This window comes from Giraffa tippelskirchi, chromosome X, assembly GCF_054371585.1.
Source record: "Giraffa tippelskirchi isolate mGirTip1 chromosome X, T2T-mGirTip1v1.2.pri, whole genome shotgun sequence".
Taxonomy (NCBI): domain Eukaryota; kingdom Metazoa; phylum Chordata; class Mammalia; order Artiodactyla; family Giraffidae; genus Giraffa; species Giraffa tippelskirchi.
In genome coordinates this window covers 150725416-150743527 of record NC_137289.1, presented here as the reverse complement: position 1 = coordinate 150743527, position 18112 = coordinate 150725416, and the positions used below count along the sequence as shown (strand labels likewise).

The 18112-nt window shown below is 42.0% G+C and overlaps 1 protein-coding gene across 4 annotated transcripts in view; it reads right to left on the bottom strand.

The window, feature by feature from the left end:
- Window positions 1-18112, bottom strand: part of LOC145536932 (neuroligin-4, X-linked) — a 371520-nt gene that overhangs the window by 96986 nt on the left and 256422 nt on the right. The window lies entirely within an intron of this gene.

The following is an 18112-nucleotide window of genomic DNA, read 5'->3' as shown; positions in this document are numbered from 1 at the left end:
GTATAGTCAATGGGGTCGCAAAGAGTCGGACACGACTGAGTGACTTTCACTTTCACTATATGATGGCTCAGACAGTAATGAATTGGCCTGCAATACAAGAGACCCGGGTTCAATCCCTGGGTTAGGAAGATCCCCTGGAGAAGGGAATGGCAACCCACTGCAGGATTCTTGCCTGGGGAATCCCATGGACAGAGGAGCTTGGTGGGCTACAGTCCATGATTGGGTCTCAAGGAGTCAGACATGACTGAGGGATTGAAACACACATATATATCTTTATTTCATATATCTCTAGTTTTATATACTCTTAAATATCTATCTATATAGATATATATATAGAAAGATATGGGATAATATCAACCTAGTAAAAAATAATGTTTAAAAAATGACCAACGTATCACATTTAGAAAAAATATGCTGATAAAATCTAATATCCATATACAAAGATTTTAACCAACAAAGAATAGAAGGGAACTTCTCTATTTGATACAAACTCTCAAGTAAAACCCTTTGGTGGACATCCCTGGTGGTTAAAGGTAGGAAACACTATCCTTGAAGGTAGAAGTAAAAAAAACAAATACCCACATTTTTGTTTCTATTTAGGATTATACTGGTGCCCTTATTGCAGGAAGGTGAAAACAAATAAACACATATAAAGATCAAAGAGCAAGTACTGAGTTTGTTTTTACTCACAGATAATATGTGTGTATGCAGAAAATCCCAAACAATATGAGAATTTAATACATTTACTATTATCAAATTAAGAGAAATTAAACAGAAATTATATATTTTATAACTGCAGCAAAAAGAGTTAGAAAATGAAAGGTTTTAAAAGATGATCTAAAAACACCAGTTTCTATAAATCAGTTAAAGAAAATGTGTACAAAATCTCTCTTCAGAATGCTATAAAATAGTAGTAAGGAAAAACAAAAATTCTTAAGCTAGTGTTAAGGATTCATCATTTTCATAAATTGGCTTTCTATTCAATATTGAAAGATGTCCAATAAACACAATCTGGTAAGATATTAATTAAATTCTTAATTAAAAAAAGATGTTTATTTTCCAAGGGGAGACTCTAAAGTTTATACAAATATGGAAAGTTTAAAAAATAATGAAGACTTTTAAAATATCAAGAAGAGAAAACTTGTGATACCACATACTGTGAATTATTATAAATTATAATATTTAAGAAAATATGATATTGGCACAGAGATAGATAAGAACTTTGGGGATACAAGATAATTTTTTTCAAGAAATGGCATTGTGTGATGTTGAATCATCTATATAGAACAAATCAATTGTACTCATCACAATCATAAAAAATAAAAACTCCATGTGGAATTATAACATAAAAAAAGACATAAATAGGCTTTTTAGGACACTAAAGAAAGATATGTTCACATCTTTGAGCCAGAAAAAATGTTTTAAGCAATATTCCAAAAGCACTAATCCTCAAGTAGATGATTATACAGTCATTTAATGAATAACTTTAGCCCACTTAATGATGGTGACAGGCAATCCAGGAGACATGAAATACTTGCAGTCTAAGTGACCATTGAAATACACTCATCAAAATACATCAATAAGAAAACGATTGAACAACGCAATAGGAAAATTGATAAATAGGAAAGTTCATCAAGCAGGAAATAAGATGGCCGGTTGATCTATGGAAAAGACTCAACCGCAGGAAGTCATAGCTGAAAATACACTGAGTTTTCGCATACACTCATTAAATTGGAGAAAGAAAATAAAATCCTCCTAGTTCCAAATGCTGGCATGGATTTCACACTGCTGGTGAAAACGTTTATTTCCACAGCTCATCGCTATCCAAGCTAAAAGTCAAGATTGCAACCAACAGTTCCGCCATGACTATGTGCCTCAGAAGTTGCATATCCATTAAGAAATGAGAATGTATTTCCAAGAACTGTTAAAACACTAACGATTTTCATAGCCAAGACTGGAGATCATGCACTCATCTAGTAACAATACACCAGACAAATGCCTCCTGATGTAGTCACGTCATGGGATGTGTGTGTGCACTAACTCACTCAGTTGTGTCTGACTCTCTGCGACCCCATGGGCTGTAGCCCACCAGGCTCCTCTGTCCATAGCATTCTCCAGACAGGAATACTGGAGTGGGTTGCCATCCCCTCCTCCAGGGGATCGTCCCCACCCAGGGATGGAACCCACGTCTCTTATGTCTGCTGCAGGGGCAGAAAGGTTCTTGACCTCAAGCGCCACCCGGGAAGCCCGTCAAGGTGATACTACAGAAGAATTGAAATGAATACAACAGATATACATAAAGACAACACATATGCACTGTCAAAGCACAATCGTGGACTTCTCTGCTAGTCCAGTGGCTAAGAATCCACCTGCCAAGGCAGGGGACGTGTGTTTGATCCCTGGTCTGGGAAGATTCCACCTGACACGAAGCAATTAAGCCTGACTGCTACAACAACTAAGTCCCAATGCTAAAAACTACTGGAACTGGTGTGCCGAGAGCCCGTGCTCTGCACCAAGAAAAGCCACCGCAATGAGAAGTCTGCACACCACAACCAGAGACTAGCCTCCACGCAACCCAACTAGAGAAAAGCTTGTGTGCAACACAGAAAACCCAGCACAGCCGAAAACAAGTGAATTCCTTTAAAAAAAAATAACAATAATTAAAAGCAAGATCACAACCGTGAGTGAAGACAACGCATCGGAAGAAAGAGCTCCACTCATCTCAAGTCCCCAAACACGAAAAGCTTAATTCATGTGTTGTGGGGATGCCTATACTGGTGGGAAAAAGAAAACAGGAAACAAGGAAGTGATTTGCATAACAGAATAAGGCAGGAGACCGGGGTTCAATCCCTGGATCAGGAAGATCCCCTGGAGAAGGGAATGACAACCCACTCCAGCACTCTTGCCTGGAGAATCTCATAGACAGAGGAGCCTGGAGGGCTACAGTCCATGCGGTTGCAAAAGTCGGACACGACTGAGGGACTCACACATACATACATAGAATAATGGGTCCCACGTGAGTGCAGCAGGCTTTAAGACAGAAGAGAAAAATGTTTCTGTGAAGATGACAGCTTTCTCTTTCTTGACAGGGTGATGGTCAGGGGAACATGTGCTTTCCTTTTTTACATTGTCCTGAAAACCGATGCTGTATGGACTTTTCTGCGTGTTGTATTTCAGATGGAGTGGCTTTATTTTTCAGTTACTGTAGGCTGAACTGCAGCATAAATAGTGACCGATTTACATTCTCTTAGCTTAGCAAAAAACAAAACTAACGTTTTGACCAACCCAATGTATCAGTATCAATATATTTAATATATATGTGTGTTCTAGCATTATTAGTAGCTTCTGATGGGCACCTTTAAATGGGGCACCTTGCCACGGATGGAGATACTATTAGAAACCTGGACCCATCACTGGAGAACCATTCATGCTAACGGGGAGCATTTAAAGTGGCAACTCAGTCCTCCTCTTACAGATACACAGGAAAGGTTTGGAGAAAGCCCTCACTCCAAGTCCCTTCAGGCATGGCTAAGTTTACCCATTTTCCTACAAGACTAGCAGCTGGTTGAGAGCCTGAGTCTATTCATTTCCACATGTCAAACACCAACATAAACGGATCTGTCATTTCATACATCCCTTGTGTATACTCACATGGTTAGCATCGTCAGAGGTTTATGGGAAAGTCATTTCTTCCGACTGCATGTCTGCATGTGTGATAAGTTATTAGTCGTCTTAAAACAGCCAGGAAATTAAAATACACTTGCTCCTTGGAAGGAAACGGATGACAAAACTAGACAGTGTGTTAAAAAGCAGAGACATCCCTTTGCCAACAGAGGCCCCTCTAGTCAAACCTATGGTTTTACCAGCAGTCATGTATGGATATGAGAGCTGGACCACAAAGAAGGCTGAGCACTAAAAACCTGATGCTTTTGAACTGTGGTGTTGGAGAAGACCCTTCAGAGTCCCCTGGACTGCAAGGAGATCAAACCACTCCATCCTAAAGGAAATCAGTCCTGAATATTCATTGGAAGGACTGATGCTGAAGCTGAAGCTCCAATACTTTGACCACCTGATGGGAAGAGCTGACTCACTGCAAAAGACCCTGATGCTGGGAAAGATTGAGGGCAGGAGGAGAAGGGGACGACAGAGGATGAGATGGTTGGATGGCATCACCGACTCAATGGAGATGAATGTGAGAAAATTCCTAGAGACAGTGGAAGACAGAGAAGGCTGGCGTGCTATAGTCCATGGAGTGGCAAAGAGTCAGACACGACTTAGCGACTAAACAATATCTTAAAGATCTACAATAGTAACTACTATATCTTCAGCAATTTATCTCGCCACATGAAGTATTCAGTTATTTCTATGGAGAGGATGTGATAAAATTTTTAATTATTCAGAGATATTAAAAAAAGTATTATTTTTGGCCATGCCACAGAGCTTGCAGGATCTTATTTCCCTGACCAGGGATTGAACTCATGCCCTTGGGCAGTGAAAGCACAGAATCCTAAGCACTGAAACACCAGGGAACTTCTTCAAAGACATTTTCTTTTTTTTTTTGTTAGAAAAGGACCTAGCTCCACAGAAAACACATTACCTAAGTTTTAATTACAAGGATCAGGTACCATGATGGGTTACTGATGACTGTGCAACTGGCCAAAATTGAGTTGAAGATACATGAAACAGTCAGGAAGCATTTTCATTAAACAGACTTTTAAAGGTGAGGGTGCAAAATGAGCTTTCTAAAAATAGGCAGGACACAAGTCATAGCTCCGAATGAATTCTGTCCCTCAGAATACTCTATTTGGAAAGGGGTATGGACGGCACTCAGGTGGCTCAGAGAATTTTGATTTTCTCTTTTCAATGTGCCTCAGGAGTTAGCAGAATCAAGCTAACGTTTATTTATAGCTGTTCCTAGCGTTTGAATTAAAATGGCATCATGCAACATGGTTACCGACCTGTACTCAACAGAACCTTGGCTGCTTCCAAATATAAATTCAGCCCTCCCCTTCCGGATTAAGAGCTGCCTCATAGCAAGATATTGAAAATAAATTACCAAGGGCTTTCAAGCAATTTAAAGCGAGTAGAAACGAAATAGGTTCCAGCAATCTTATTTTATTGCAATTAGAGTGTTGCCTCTGAAGTGACTCATTTATATATAATCACACTCCTTTGGTACAGTTTCTGATATGCTTGCTAAATTGTACCAGCTTAATTGATGTTGAAGCTGAAGCTCCAATACTTTGGCCACCTGATGCCGAGAGCCAACTCATTGGAAAAGACCCTAATGCTGGGAAAGATTGAGGATAGGAGGAGAAGGGGACGACATAGGGTTGGATGGTTCGATAGCATCACTGACTCAATGGAGATGAACTTGGGCAAATTCTGGGAGATAGGAGAGGACAGAGGAGTTTGGCCTGCTGCGGCAATGGGGGTAGCAAAGAGTTAGACACAACTTAGCAACTGAACAACAACAACAAGGTGAATGGATTAATAAACTGTGGTCCATCGAGAATATGGAACATTATTCATCACTAAAAAGAAAGGATGTGAGAGTTGGACCATAAAGAAAGCTGAGCACTGAAGAATTGATGCTTTTGAACTATCGTGTTGGAGAAGACTCTTGAGAGTCCCTTGGACTGCAAGGAGATCCAACCAGTCCATCCTAAAGGAGATCAGTCCTGAATGTTCATTGGAAGGACTGATGCTGAAGTCGAAACTCCAATAGTTTAGCCACCTGATGCAAAGAACTGACTCATTGGAAAAGATCCTGATGCTGGGAAAGGTTGAAGGCAGGAGGAGAAGGGGACGACAGAGGATGAGATGGTTGGATGGCATCACCGACTCCATGGACATGGGTTTGGGTAAACTCTGGGAGTTGGTGATGGACAGGGAGGCCTGGCGTGCTGCAGTCCATGGGGTCGCAAAGAGTCGGAAACGACTGAGCAACTGAACTGAACTGAACTGAACAAGAAAGGAGCAATCGAGTCACGGAAAGACCTGGAGGAACCCTAAATTCACATTCTCAAGTGCAAGAAGCCAATCTGAAAAGGCCACATACTGCAGGATTCCAATGATAGGACAAAACTGATAGTTTATGGTGAATGATGTCTCTCTGAAGTAGATTTAGCTTTGGGACCAGGGACCAGGCTTGATCACTCAGGCACTTATGTGCAACAGAGTTTTATTAAAGTATAAAAAGGCACAGAGAAAGCTTCTGAGGTAGACATCAAAAGGGGGATGGAGAGTGCCCCCTCACTAGTCTTATCAAGGCCTTATATACTTTTACCAGACCCTCTCCCACAACACACATCTTAAATTACCAAGATTAAAGCTAACAATAGTTAGGTCTTACCAGACACAGGCCTGACAACATATGTCTTAAGATAACAAGGTAAGTCAGAAGGTTCTTGTTAAGAAGGAGAAACAAATCCTCAAGCAAGATATATTGTTGTTATATAACTGGTTTGTCCTTTTCTCCTCCTTGAGAGCCTTGGACTCCTTTCTCCTCCTTGGGGACCCCAGACTTCTTATCAACCTACCTAAGAATTGACTCTCTCAAAAATACAGAGATAGTAAAGGGATCAGTGGTTGCCAGGGGGATTAGTGGACAGAGAGGCATGGACAGAAGATTGTAAGCATGCACGAGGGTGGTGAAACTACACTGCAAGATACCAACATGATGGATACACTGTCTAAACCCATAGAATGTGCAACAGCAAGAATCAGCCCTAATATGAGCCAGGGGTGTTCAGTGGTGCTCATGTGTCAGTGTAGGCACCTCCTTGGTCAGAAACGTGCTGGTCGGGTGGGTGATGTGGATAGTAGGGGAGGCTGTGCATGTGACGGGCTGGGGTTTTCCCAGAAATCTCTGTACCTTCCCCTCAATTTTGTTCTAACTCAAAAAATGCTCTTAAAAAGGAAAGCCCTTTATGGATAAAGAAATACAAGCTGCCCATAAACATGCAGAAGCATTTTTTTGAAAAAAGTAAACTCCTTAAAAACCAAAACAACTGAACACTAAGTTTTGGAGGAAATGGAGACACAGGAAATCAGCAAAAAATAATAATGGATATTATGAGAATAAGGAGAATGGTGCATCCATAAAAAAAACCTCTAATGCCATAAAAACATATCGAAAATGCTCTTGAAATGTTTTAAAAAGAAATTGCGTTTTGTTTTATTCTCAAAAATTATAATTTTTCAATTCAAGTATATACTAGTTGAAATTTTAAAAATTAAATAGAAAATTGTTTTCCTAGGGAGCAATATTTTTAAAAAAATGATAAAATATGTAAGGAAGAAAAATAGTTTAAATATCTGAGTTCTCAAATATGACAGTCTTTTCAAAGACAAGAGTATGGAAAGCAGAAGGGCAGAAAGAGCGAAGAAAAATATAATAAAGCAGAGTCCTTTCCAATATCACAAGAAATGAGCTTCCAGATGAATCTAAAAACCTAAAATCCCATGCGGAGTCATACCACACTGAAATTTCTGGATACCATAAAGTTAAGCCCAACATCACACATATTTTTTTAAAAAAGAGAAACTAAATGAATTAAAGTAATGATTTATGAACAAAGAAAGAGAAACGGAATCAGAATAACATATAAAAGCAGGTCAAGACAAATGGACGTGGTGGACATAGTCTTTCTCCCTTTTCTGTAGTTGATATCTCTATGTCAATGAAGTATAGTTGATGTCCAATATCATACAGCTTACAGGTGTACCACATAGTGATTCACAATTGTAAAGGTTATACTGCATTTATACTTATTATAAAATATCACTGTATCCCCTGCATTGTACAATACACTCTTGTAGCTTATTTATTTTATATATAGTAGTTTCTCTTAATCCTCACTCTTATACTGCCCCTTCTTTCTCTCCACTAATAACCACTGATATGTTCTCTATATCTGTGGGTCTGTTTTTTTCTGTAATTCACTAGTTGTTGGTTTTTTTTTATAGAGATTTCACCTATAACTGAGATTATACAGTACGTGTCTTTCTCTATCTGACTTATTTCACTTAGCATCATGCCCTTTGCATTCATCCTCTTCCTTCAAATGGAAAAAAATCCCACTAATTAGAAAAGACACGTGCATGCCGATATTAACTGCAACACTGTTCACAACAGCCAACCCATGGAAGCAACCTATATGTCCATCATCAGAGGGATGGATAGGGAAGATACAGTACACGTATTCACAAAGGAATACTACTCAACCATAAAAAAGCAAGAAATTCAACCGTTCTTTTCTTCAACAAGTTTTTGCTGAAGGCCTTCAAGATTCCAAAAATTGATTTAGATGCCAAGGATAAGGTGAATACAAACTGACAAAGTCTGATTACAGATAATAAGCATGTTCACACACAAACATCATGCATCTCATAGGTACAGGGTAAGGGAATAGAGCCTAAAGCCGACAAGGCTTCTGTGACCAGGTTTGTTAGAATTATGTACACCTCTGGCCAGAGAAAACAGTCCCTCCCAGGTGCACAGCTTATAGAGCCTTTCCAGGACTGAATAGCAGACTCTGTTGTTGCCTTGGCTGCCTGCCTTTGCTCAGTATACAACATGTACAACTAAAAAGCCTGCAAGTGTGCCTATGTGCACACTTTCAACATTCAGAATTGCAAGACTCTTCTTTATTTGGGTTGTCGCCTAGCTGGCGTATCACCAAAACAGTAAATTTAAACGAGCTGACACCAAGAACATGCATACATCGACCATCTCTTCCCTGTGAGACAGTCGCCAGTGAAATTGGCTGGCATCCAGGTTCCACAGGGAAGTCAGAAGAAAATGGAAATGGGCGTATATTTAATTGCATCTTTTGTCAGAGAACGATATCCAGGGAGCCATTGTTCTTTGTAGGGACGGCATCCATCCTGCCTGCTTTCCTCACGACTTAGTGCAACCATACTGGGTTCTTCCATCTCCGAGGAGAGAAAAGTGAGCGGAGCATGCAGACGTTTCTCACAAGCTGAGATTTCGTCCTAGTTTCTAAAAGCAGAGGCAGACTTGCACCCCCCACTGTTAACTGAGCCAAAGCACAATCGGCTCACAGCAGCACAGGCCAACAACATCAGAGAACTAGGTGCCGAGGCAAGGCATACGACTTTATTTGGAAAGCCAGCTGACTGAGAAGACGGCAGACTAACGTCTCAAAATAACTGACTGCTCCGGGTCTCGATACCAGTTTTCCCTTTATAGAACAGAGAACGGGCGGGAGGCGAGGAGGTAAAGTAAAACGGCCGTTAACCTGGCAATTTCTCCTGGAACGGCTAGCCGCGGGGAGGGGATGTGTGAACTGATTCGTTCCTGAAGCCACCCACGGGTGGACCGGGTCCAGAACAAAGGCACTCTGGTGTAACATTCAAGCAGAGGGGCAGGGTTTCTCTGGGGCGGACCACTATGTACAGGCAACCTTCTTTCAGTGAACAAAAGCCACGAGAAGCGAAGATTCAAGTAAAAGCATCAGACCTAACTTGGGTGTCATAACTGCTTTTCCCTGTAAAACTATGGTGCCAGAAGCTGACAGGTATAATGGGAGCTTCAGCGGGCTAGCGGAGTTCTCTATGAACAAGAGAGAAACAGGTGAGGTCTAGAAACCCGCTTGGAGAAGGAAATGGCAACCCACGCCAGTGTTCTTGCCTGGAGAATCCCAGGGACGGAGGAGCCTGGTGGGCTGCCGTCTATGGGGTTGCACAGAGTCGGACACCACCAAAGTGACTTACCAGAAGCAGTAGAAACACACTACGAAATGAGATCTCTTCCTGAGAAGGCAGGAGCCAGAGGGAGACACAGAGATGATAGCCATTCCTTCTCATAGCAGGAAACCAGTGCACAAAGCCACCTGTTGATGAGAAGTCCTGACAAGGCAGAGCAATATCTCCAGGCGGCCGGATAATGCCAAGGAGTTATAACTGAATTTGAGGATGAAGACGCCACTAATGGGACGTCCAATGAGAAGACAGGCTTCTCACCACTTTATGTGACCTTCACTGAAAATCTGATTGTGTTTAACGAACGGGACAAGGTAAAGAGACATTCAAAAGATGTCGAGGTGTCAGATTATACGACGGCAGATGGACTGCCTCTGGACAAAGGGAGGTTTGTATATCAGGGATCCTCACACAAGCCTTCTCCTGCTTCGTCCATGTCACCTGAAGTCCCAGAGCTGAAAACAGAGAGCTCTTGACAGAACCACACTTCTCAAGTGCTCACTCTGGGTCAGCTGAAAGTGGAAAAGTGAAAGTGAAAGTCGCTCAGTCCTGTCCGACCCTTTGCGACCCCATGGACTGTAGCCCACCAGGCTCCTCTGTCCATGGGATTCTCCAAGCCAGAATACTGGAATGGGTAGCCATTCCCTTCTCCAGGGGATCTTATCAACCCCAGGGTAGAACCCAGGTCTACCACACTGCAGGCAGATTCTTTACCATCTGAGCCACCAGGGAACTTCCTACCAAATGGACTCACAGCTAGCATCTACTGATTTTTTGTGCTGGGCCTTAGGAAGCATGCAGAAACTAACACACATTTTCAAGGCACAGAAAGAGCAACTTGCCCAAGATCACAGACAAGAATCCAAGCTGTGGTTTGCCTCCAGGAAGTATGTCGTTAGAACCAGTGCTCTTGGCTCCTGAATCCTCAAGCCTGACGCTGAATAGCAGCTTGTGTGCATGTACGCTAAGTCACTTCAGCTGTGTTCTGATTCTTTGTGACCCCATGGATTGTAGCCAACCAAGCTCCTCTGTCCATGGAATTCTCCAGAAGAATACTAGAATGGGATGCCATTTCCTTCTCCAGGGGATCTTCCCAACCCAGGGATCAAAGCTGCATATCTTGCCTTGGCAGGTGGATTCTTTATCATCTGAGCCTCCTGGGAAGTCTGCACTTGAGAAAGGAGTGTTTTAGTATCCTTATCACACAACTATGGATCTTATTCCTGTATATTGCAGAAAATCCAAAACTGGGGGGAAATTTCTGCAAGGATAGTTGTGATACAAAATTTGAAACCATATCAATGAACACTTCATGCTCTATTACATTAAAATCCACTGATCTATCTTACACTTTGAGTGGGTCTTCTGCCCATGAAAAGATTTTGTAACATCATTCACTGGTCACTTGAAAAACACTGCTTCTCTGAGTTATGCGGTTCTCCCAAAAGTTGACAGATTTCCTGAAACAATATCACAAAATCACATTTGTCATTATGACCGCTGAGCTCATCAGAAAGTTTTTCAAATACTGGGAAGCTGTCTTGCTTATGAATCATGGTTCTTAATCTAGGTACTTAGTTGCTCAGTGATGTCCGATGCTTTGTAGCCCTCCAGGCTCCTCAGTCCACGGGATTCTCCAGACAAGAATACTGGAGTGGGTTGCCATTCCCATCTCCAGGGGATCTTCCCATTCCAGGGATCAAACCCTGGGTCTCCTGCACTGCAGGTGAATTCTTTACCATCTGAGTTGCCAGGTAAGCCCCAAGGTTCTTAATCAATGAGATGGTCCAAAGATGCAATGCCTGCTTGCAGACTGGAGGCTGCGTTTGCATCCTTACCTAGACCATTAGCTTCAGTGAGGTCTCATCAGGCAGACAAAAGACTATGGAGGATTGAAGGAGCCAGAGGGTTTGTGGAGACAAGACGATGTGAACTGGGGTGGTGACTGACCTCCTACAAAGAAGCATTCTGTGGTCATCTTGAAAGAAGACCACTTGCAGAAACCATGTCAGTGCAAGAGAATAGGTGTAGGAGTTCAAGAGAAGATTTGTGACCCAAGTGAAACACACGGTGGTGGGCAGGACCCACCACCAAACCTTGGAAACCAGAAATGCCTTCTAAGTCAGGTTTGGCTTTGGCCAAACTCCCAGAAAGCAGCGCTGTTAGATTTTAACTCCACTGGCCATGTCAGAGTTTGCTTTTTCCTCTTATTTCTTGTCTCCTCTTGACTAGAAAATGGGCCAGCCTGATTCTCTTTTTTTTACTGAATGGTTCTCCTGTCTGGGTTGGCCCAAGAAAGCAGACTGAACAAGCTCTACACCGCAGGAGTCGCTGCTATTGACCGACCTGGATAATTACCATCTGCGAGTGGCCAGGGTTGCTCTTGCCAGATATTTCAGACAAAGAGGAGGAAGGAGTACACAGAGTGGATGAAAATGTAACCTGTAGAAAGGATAAACTTGCTTCCCATTGATGCTACACTGAATAGCATCGGTCTGCCCCTTACTGGAACCCAATTCAGGGAATGTACTCATGGAAGGCTGGAAAGCTAGTGACCTATTATTGTGATATTTTACCCCAGATGCTTAGCAAGCTCTCAGGGCTGAAATAAGACAACCCACGGGGTCAGCTGTGTATGGTACTCTGTTTTTAACTGTCTTTGAAGCATAGTGGAGGTAAAAGTTATCTTATATATCCCTCAACGAAAACCACATTGGTGGATGCCTTCTGTCTTTGGCCATGGAGAACCTCGCCACTGGACTTACCTCTGAGACCCTGTCATATAAGGATGATGTCCTTGTGTCCCGGGTCCGTTTTTGAGTGTTTGGCAGCTTCACAGGGACTGTGACACTCTCCGCTCAGGGAGAGGAGCCCCTGGCATCCAGGCCACATCCCGTAGAAGGCAGTGGCCCCAACAGGCCTTGTAAGCCACTTGTAAGCACCCCCGTTTTTTGCAACGAGAAAATGATGACCAAGGTTCTTGCACCATGAAAATCATGACCCTGGGGTGATGACTGACCTCCTATGAAAAAGTGGTCTCTGGGTCATCTCAAAAGAAGACCACTTCCAGAAACTGTGTCAGTGCCAGAGAATAGAAGGAGGACTTCATGAAAAGAGAGGTGACCATCATCAGCACCCCAATCGTGGCACGTCCTGACGTTGTTCCCATCCAATATTTTCATATTTTCTAGGTCCTTTAATGATCCTTCTCGAGGGACTTCCGAGGTGGTCCAGTGGTTAAGAATCCATCTGCCAGTGCAAGGGGCGCAGGTTTGATCACTGATCTGGGAAGATGCCACTTGCCTCCAGGCAGCTAAGCCACTATGCAATGACTGAGGCTATGTGGTCCAACTACTGAATCCCACACCCCTAGAACCCGAGCTCGATAAGAAGAGAAGCCACCACAAGGAGGGGCCCACAAGCCACAACTAGAGAGCAGTCCCAACCCTCTGCAACTAGAGAAAAACCCGCAGAGCAACTAAGATTCAGCACAACAACAACAACAAAATAATAATAATAATAATCCTTCTTGATAACATCCCTTTGCCACTGCTCATCCAATGAAGAGGTGTGTATTTCAAAATAATCCCTCTCAAGCTAGCTGCCTTTTTACAAGGCGTCCTCCACCTCACTTAATGAAGTGAAGTAAATGTCTAGATGAAGTGCGTGAAGCCTACTCAATAGGAAAAGAACGTTCCATAACGGTACCAAGTCGCTTCTTTGCTTGAAGAATCTTGCGTGTGAATATTGCTTCCGTGAGCAGAAGGCAGTCTGATGATAATAAAAGAAGAGAGGAGTGCAGCAACCAACAGATGAATTAGGGAGAAATCAGAAAGGAGGAAGGTTTGGGAAGCACCCCCTTTGATTGAGTTTCACTCAAAGCATTTTGGGAATCAAAGATGTTGAGTTTCAATCAAAGCATTTGGGAAGCACCCCTTTGACTGAGTTTCAGTCAAAGCATGCTGATTATGTCTGATTCGTTTTTCATGTATAACGCAAAAAATAAAAAACAAAACCCAAAACAAAAAACAATGTAGCGCAATGACTGATGCATTTTGCAAAGTGGAAACAGAGTTTTGTCATGAGAAGTTGCAGATGTCTGATCTCATTGTGGTAATATGTTAACCAACTGCAAGACTTGGCCACAGTTTATGAACTAAAGGATGGACTGGGCTTTGCCTCAGGGTAACAGCCTTTGCCAACAAAGGTCCGTACATTCAAAGCTATGGTTTTTCCAGCAGTCACGTATGGATGTGAGAGTTGGACCATAAAGAAAGCTGAGCACAGAAGAATTGATGCTTTATGAACTGTCGTGTTGGAGAAGACTCTTGAGACTCCACTGGACTGCAAGGAGATCCAACCAGTCCCTCCTAAAGGAAATGAACCCTGAATAGTCATTGGAAGGACTGATGTTGAAGCTGAAACTCCAATCCTTTGGCCACCTGATGCAAAGAGCTGACTCATTTTAAAAGACCCTGATGCTGGGAAAGATTGAAGGTGGGAGGAGAAGGGGATGACAGAAGATGAGATGATTGGATGGCATCACTGACTCAAAGGACATGAGTTTCAGCAAACTCCAGGAGATGTTGATGGACAGGGAAGCCTGGAGTGCTGTAGTCCATGGGGTCACAATAAGTCGAACATAACTTAGTGACTGAGCAACAACAAAAAAGAGGCTGGCTGTGTAGACAGGAAGCAAATGAACTGATGCTGAAGACAAGAAGTCAGAGAGACAAATTTCAACAGCCCTGATGGTAGATTCCTGAGAAGCTCCACAAACACCAAAGCAACTCGACCTCAAACAAGCTACATTTGACAGGTCATCAAGGAACTGCTTTGTTCTTTGCTCCATTATCCCTGACCTCAATACTTTAAAAGTTAGGTACAATTACTCATCCTATGATTGAGGAAGCAAATAAAAGAAAAAGAAAAGAAAGACTCCATCCAGATATGAAAAGATACTAAAAAAAATTAGAATGAGATTCTATTCTCAATCGTGGAACTCAAGGCTAATATTACTGCTGGGTTGAATTTCTGATGAAACCACTTTTTAAAAAAGTTGACCTACATCGACTGTTTCAATTCCATCTGATAATAAAATGAGAATGGGGTGGGGAAAGGTCAGAGAGTCGGAGAATGAGCTGATATATGATTAATGGAAAGTATTTTTGAAAGGCGGGTGCAATTAAATGTTCACGCTTTTCTCTTTCCTAAGAACCTCCCCACCCCCACCCATGTACCCTTTCCAGATGAGATTTAAGTGAAACAAAGGTCTTAGGTTACTAATGATAACTGTATGCCAGTGCGATGTTTACAGTGGAGCTTCTCTTTCAAAAGGAAAATAAAATGAGGCCTGTGGGATAAAAAAAAGAAAGATCATTTAGAAGTAATTTATTGAACAGCAGTCAGCATCAGGCAGGGCTAAGATACTGGGTTTGGCTAAAATGGAAATGATACGCTGTGTTCTGCTTTTATTAAATTTCTTTTTTTTTTTACAATGAATTGATCTATTTGGCTGTCGGGTCTTGGCTATGGCACACTGACTGGAGTTGTGATGTGCAGGCTTCGTTGGCATGTAGGATATGAAGTCTCCCGATGAGAGATGGAACCCACATCCCATGTATTGCAAGGTGGATTCTTAGCCACGAGACCAGAAGGAAAGTTCCCAGATTTTACTATAATTGGAGAATGATTGCTTCACAATATTGTGATGGCTTCTGCCACACACCACCATGAATCAGCCAACGGTACACACCTGTCCCTTCCCTCTTGAACCTCCATACCGTCTCCCACTCCATCCCACATCTAGGTTGTCACAGAGCCCTGGGTTTGAGCTCGCTGCATCACACGGCAACCTCACAAAGGCTAACTATTTAACTTATGATAACGTACATGTTTCCAAGCTACTCTCTCAACTTGTCCCACCCTTTCCTTCCCACACTGTGTCCACAAGTCTGTTGTCTATGTCTGAGTCTCCATTCAGTTCAGCTCAGTTCAGTCGCTCAGTCGTGTCTGACTCTTTGCGACCCCATGAACCGCAGCACGTCAGGCCTCCCTGTCCATCACCAACTCCTAGAGTCCACACAAACTCATGTCCACTGAGTCAGTGATACCATCCAATCATCTCATCCTCTGTCATCCCCTTTTCTTCCCGCCCTCAATCCTTCCCAGCATCAGGGTCTTTTCCAACGAGTCAGCTCTTCACATCAGGTGGCCAAAGGATTGGAGTTTCAGCTTCAGCATCAGTCCTTCTAGTGAACATTCAGGACTGATCTCCTTTAGGATGGACTGGTTGGATCTCCTTGCAGTCCAAGGGACTCTCAAGAGTCTTCTCCAACACCACACTTCAAAAGCATCAATTCTTCGGCGCTCAGCTTTCTTTATAGTCCAACGATCACATCTATACATGACTACTGGAAAAACCATAGCCTTGACTAGATGGACCTTTGTTGGCAAAGTAATGTCTCTGCTTTTTAATATGCTGTCCAGGTTGGTCATAACTTTCCTTCCAAATAGTAAGTGTCTTTTAATTTCATGGCTGCAATCACCATCTGCAGTGATTTTGGAGCCCCCCCAAATAAAGTCAGCCACAGTTTTCTGCCCTGCAAATAGGTTCATCAGTACCATCCTTCTAGACTGCATATATATGTGTTAAAATACCATATTTATCTTTCTTATTCTGACTTACTTCACTCCGTATAATAGGCTCTAGGTTCATCTACTTCATTAAGACTGACTCAAAGGTGTTCTTTTTATAGCTGAGTAATATTCCATTGTATACATGTACCAGGGTTCTGTATCCATTCATCTGTCAGTGGATATCTAGGTTGCTTCAATGTCCTAGCTACTGTACAAAATGCTGCAATGGACATTGGGGTGCGGCATCTCTTTCATTTATGGTTTGTTCACGGTATAGGGGCTTTCCAGATGGTGCTGCTGGTGAAGAACCTGCCTGCCAATGCTGGAGATGCAAGAGATGTGAGTTTAGTTCTGAAATATGGTGTTCTTTCCACAGTAAGACCCCTGCTGATGTCCCCAACACCCATACCAAGTCCAACCTCTGTGCGTATTTTCTGACACCTTGGCACCTAGCTCATCATCACAGAGAATGTCAATGGAACCATCAATATTCACCTTAAACACCAGTCCTTCCAATGAATATTCAGGACTGATCTCCTTTAGGATGGACTGGTTGGATCTCCTTGCACACCAAGGGACTCTCAAGAGTCTTCTCCAACACCACAGTTCAAAAGCATCAATTCTTCAGCACTCAGTCTTGTCTATGGTCCAACTCTCACATCCATACATGACTAATGAAAAAACCATAGCCTTAACTAGATGGACCTTTGTTGGCAAAGTTATGTCTTTGCTTTTTAATACCCTGTCTAGGTTGGTCATAACTTTCCTGCCAAAGACAAGAGGGAGGGGACATTTGTATATCTGTGGCTGATTGATGCTGACATATGGTAGAAAGCAAGATAATATTGTAAAGCAATTATGCCTCAATGAAAAACAAGAAAAAAAAAAAAAAGAACCCATAAAAGAATCCATGTCTTTTTTTTTAGTGGAAACTGAGGCAGTAACAAGGAAAAACAGAGATAAATGTATAATGTGCTCTTCAGTACCCATTGTGCTTATAAAAAAAGCCCAAGAGTAAATACCATGTAATAAGATCAGCTGGTCACTGCTAATCTTGTTTGTTGGTCCTGTACAAGGCAGGTGGGACCTGACATTCCCTTTCTTTCAGTGTCCACTTTTTTGGGGGAAATGGAGTGAGGGAAAGGGTTGCATTAAAATAATAGAGCCAGACTCTGTGAAAATTATACATATAAAATATATATGCAGGGATATATTACCTATTGATACATTAAATAAAATGTATCTATAGATATATATAAAAATATATTCTTTGCAACTAAATATTATATATATATATATATGTAAAAAAACTTAGGGAACTTTATGTATATATGTAACTAAGAAAAAAATATATATGTATATTCTATGTATCTATTTATATATGTGCTTAGTCAATCAGTCATGTCCGATTCTTTGAAACCCCATGGACTGCAAGCTGCCAGGCACCTCTGTTCATGGGATTCTCCAGGCAAGAATACTGGAGTGGACAGCCATGCCCTCTTCCAGGGGATCTTCCCAACCCAGGGATCGAACCTAGGTCTCCAGCATTGCAGGCATATTCTTTACTGTCTGAGCCACCAGGGAAGCCATATACATATACATATATATATATATGTGTGTGTGTGTGTGTATATGTATATGTGTATATATATATGTATATGTATATGTATATGTGTGTGTGTATATATATGTATATATATGTATATGTGTATATATATATACACACACACACACATATGAATTT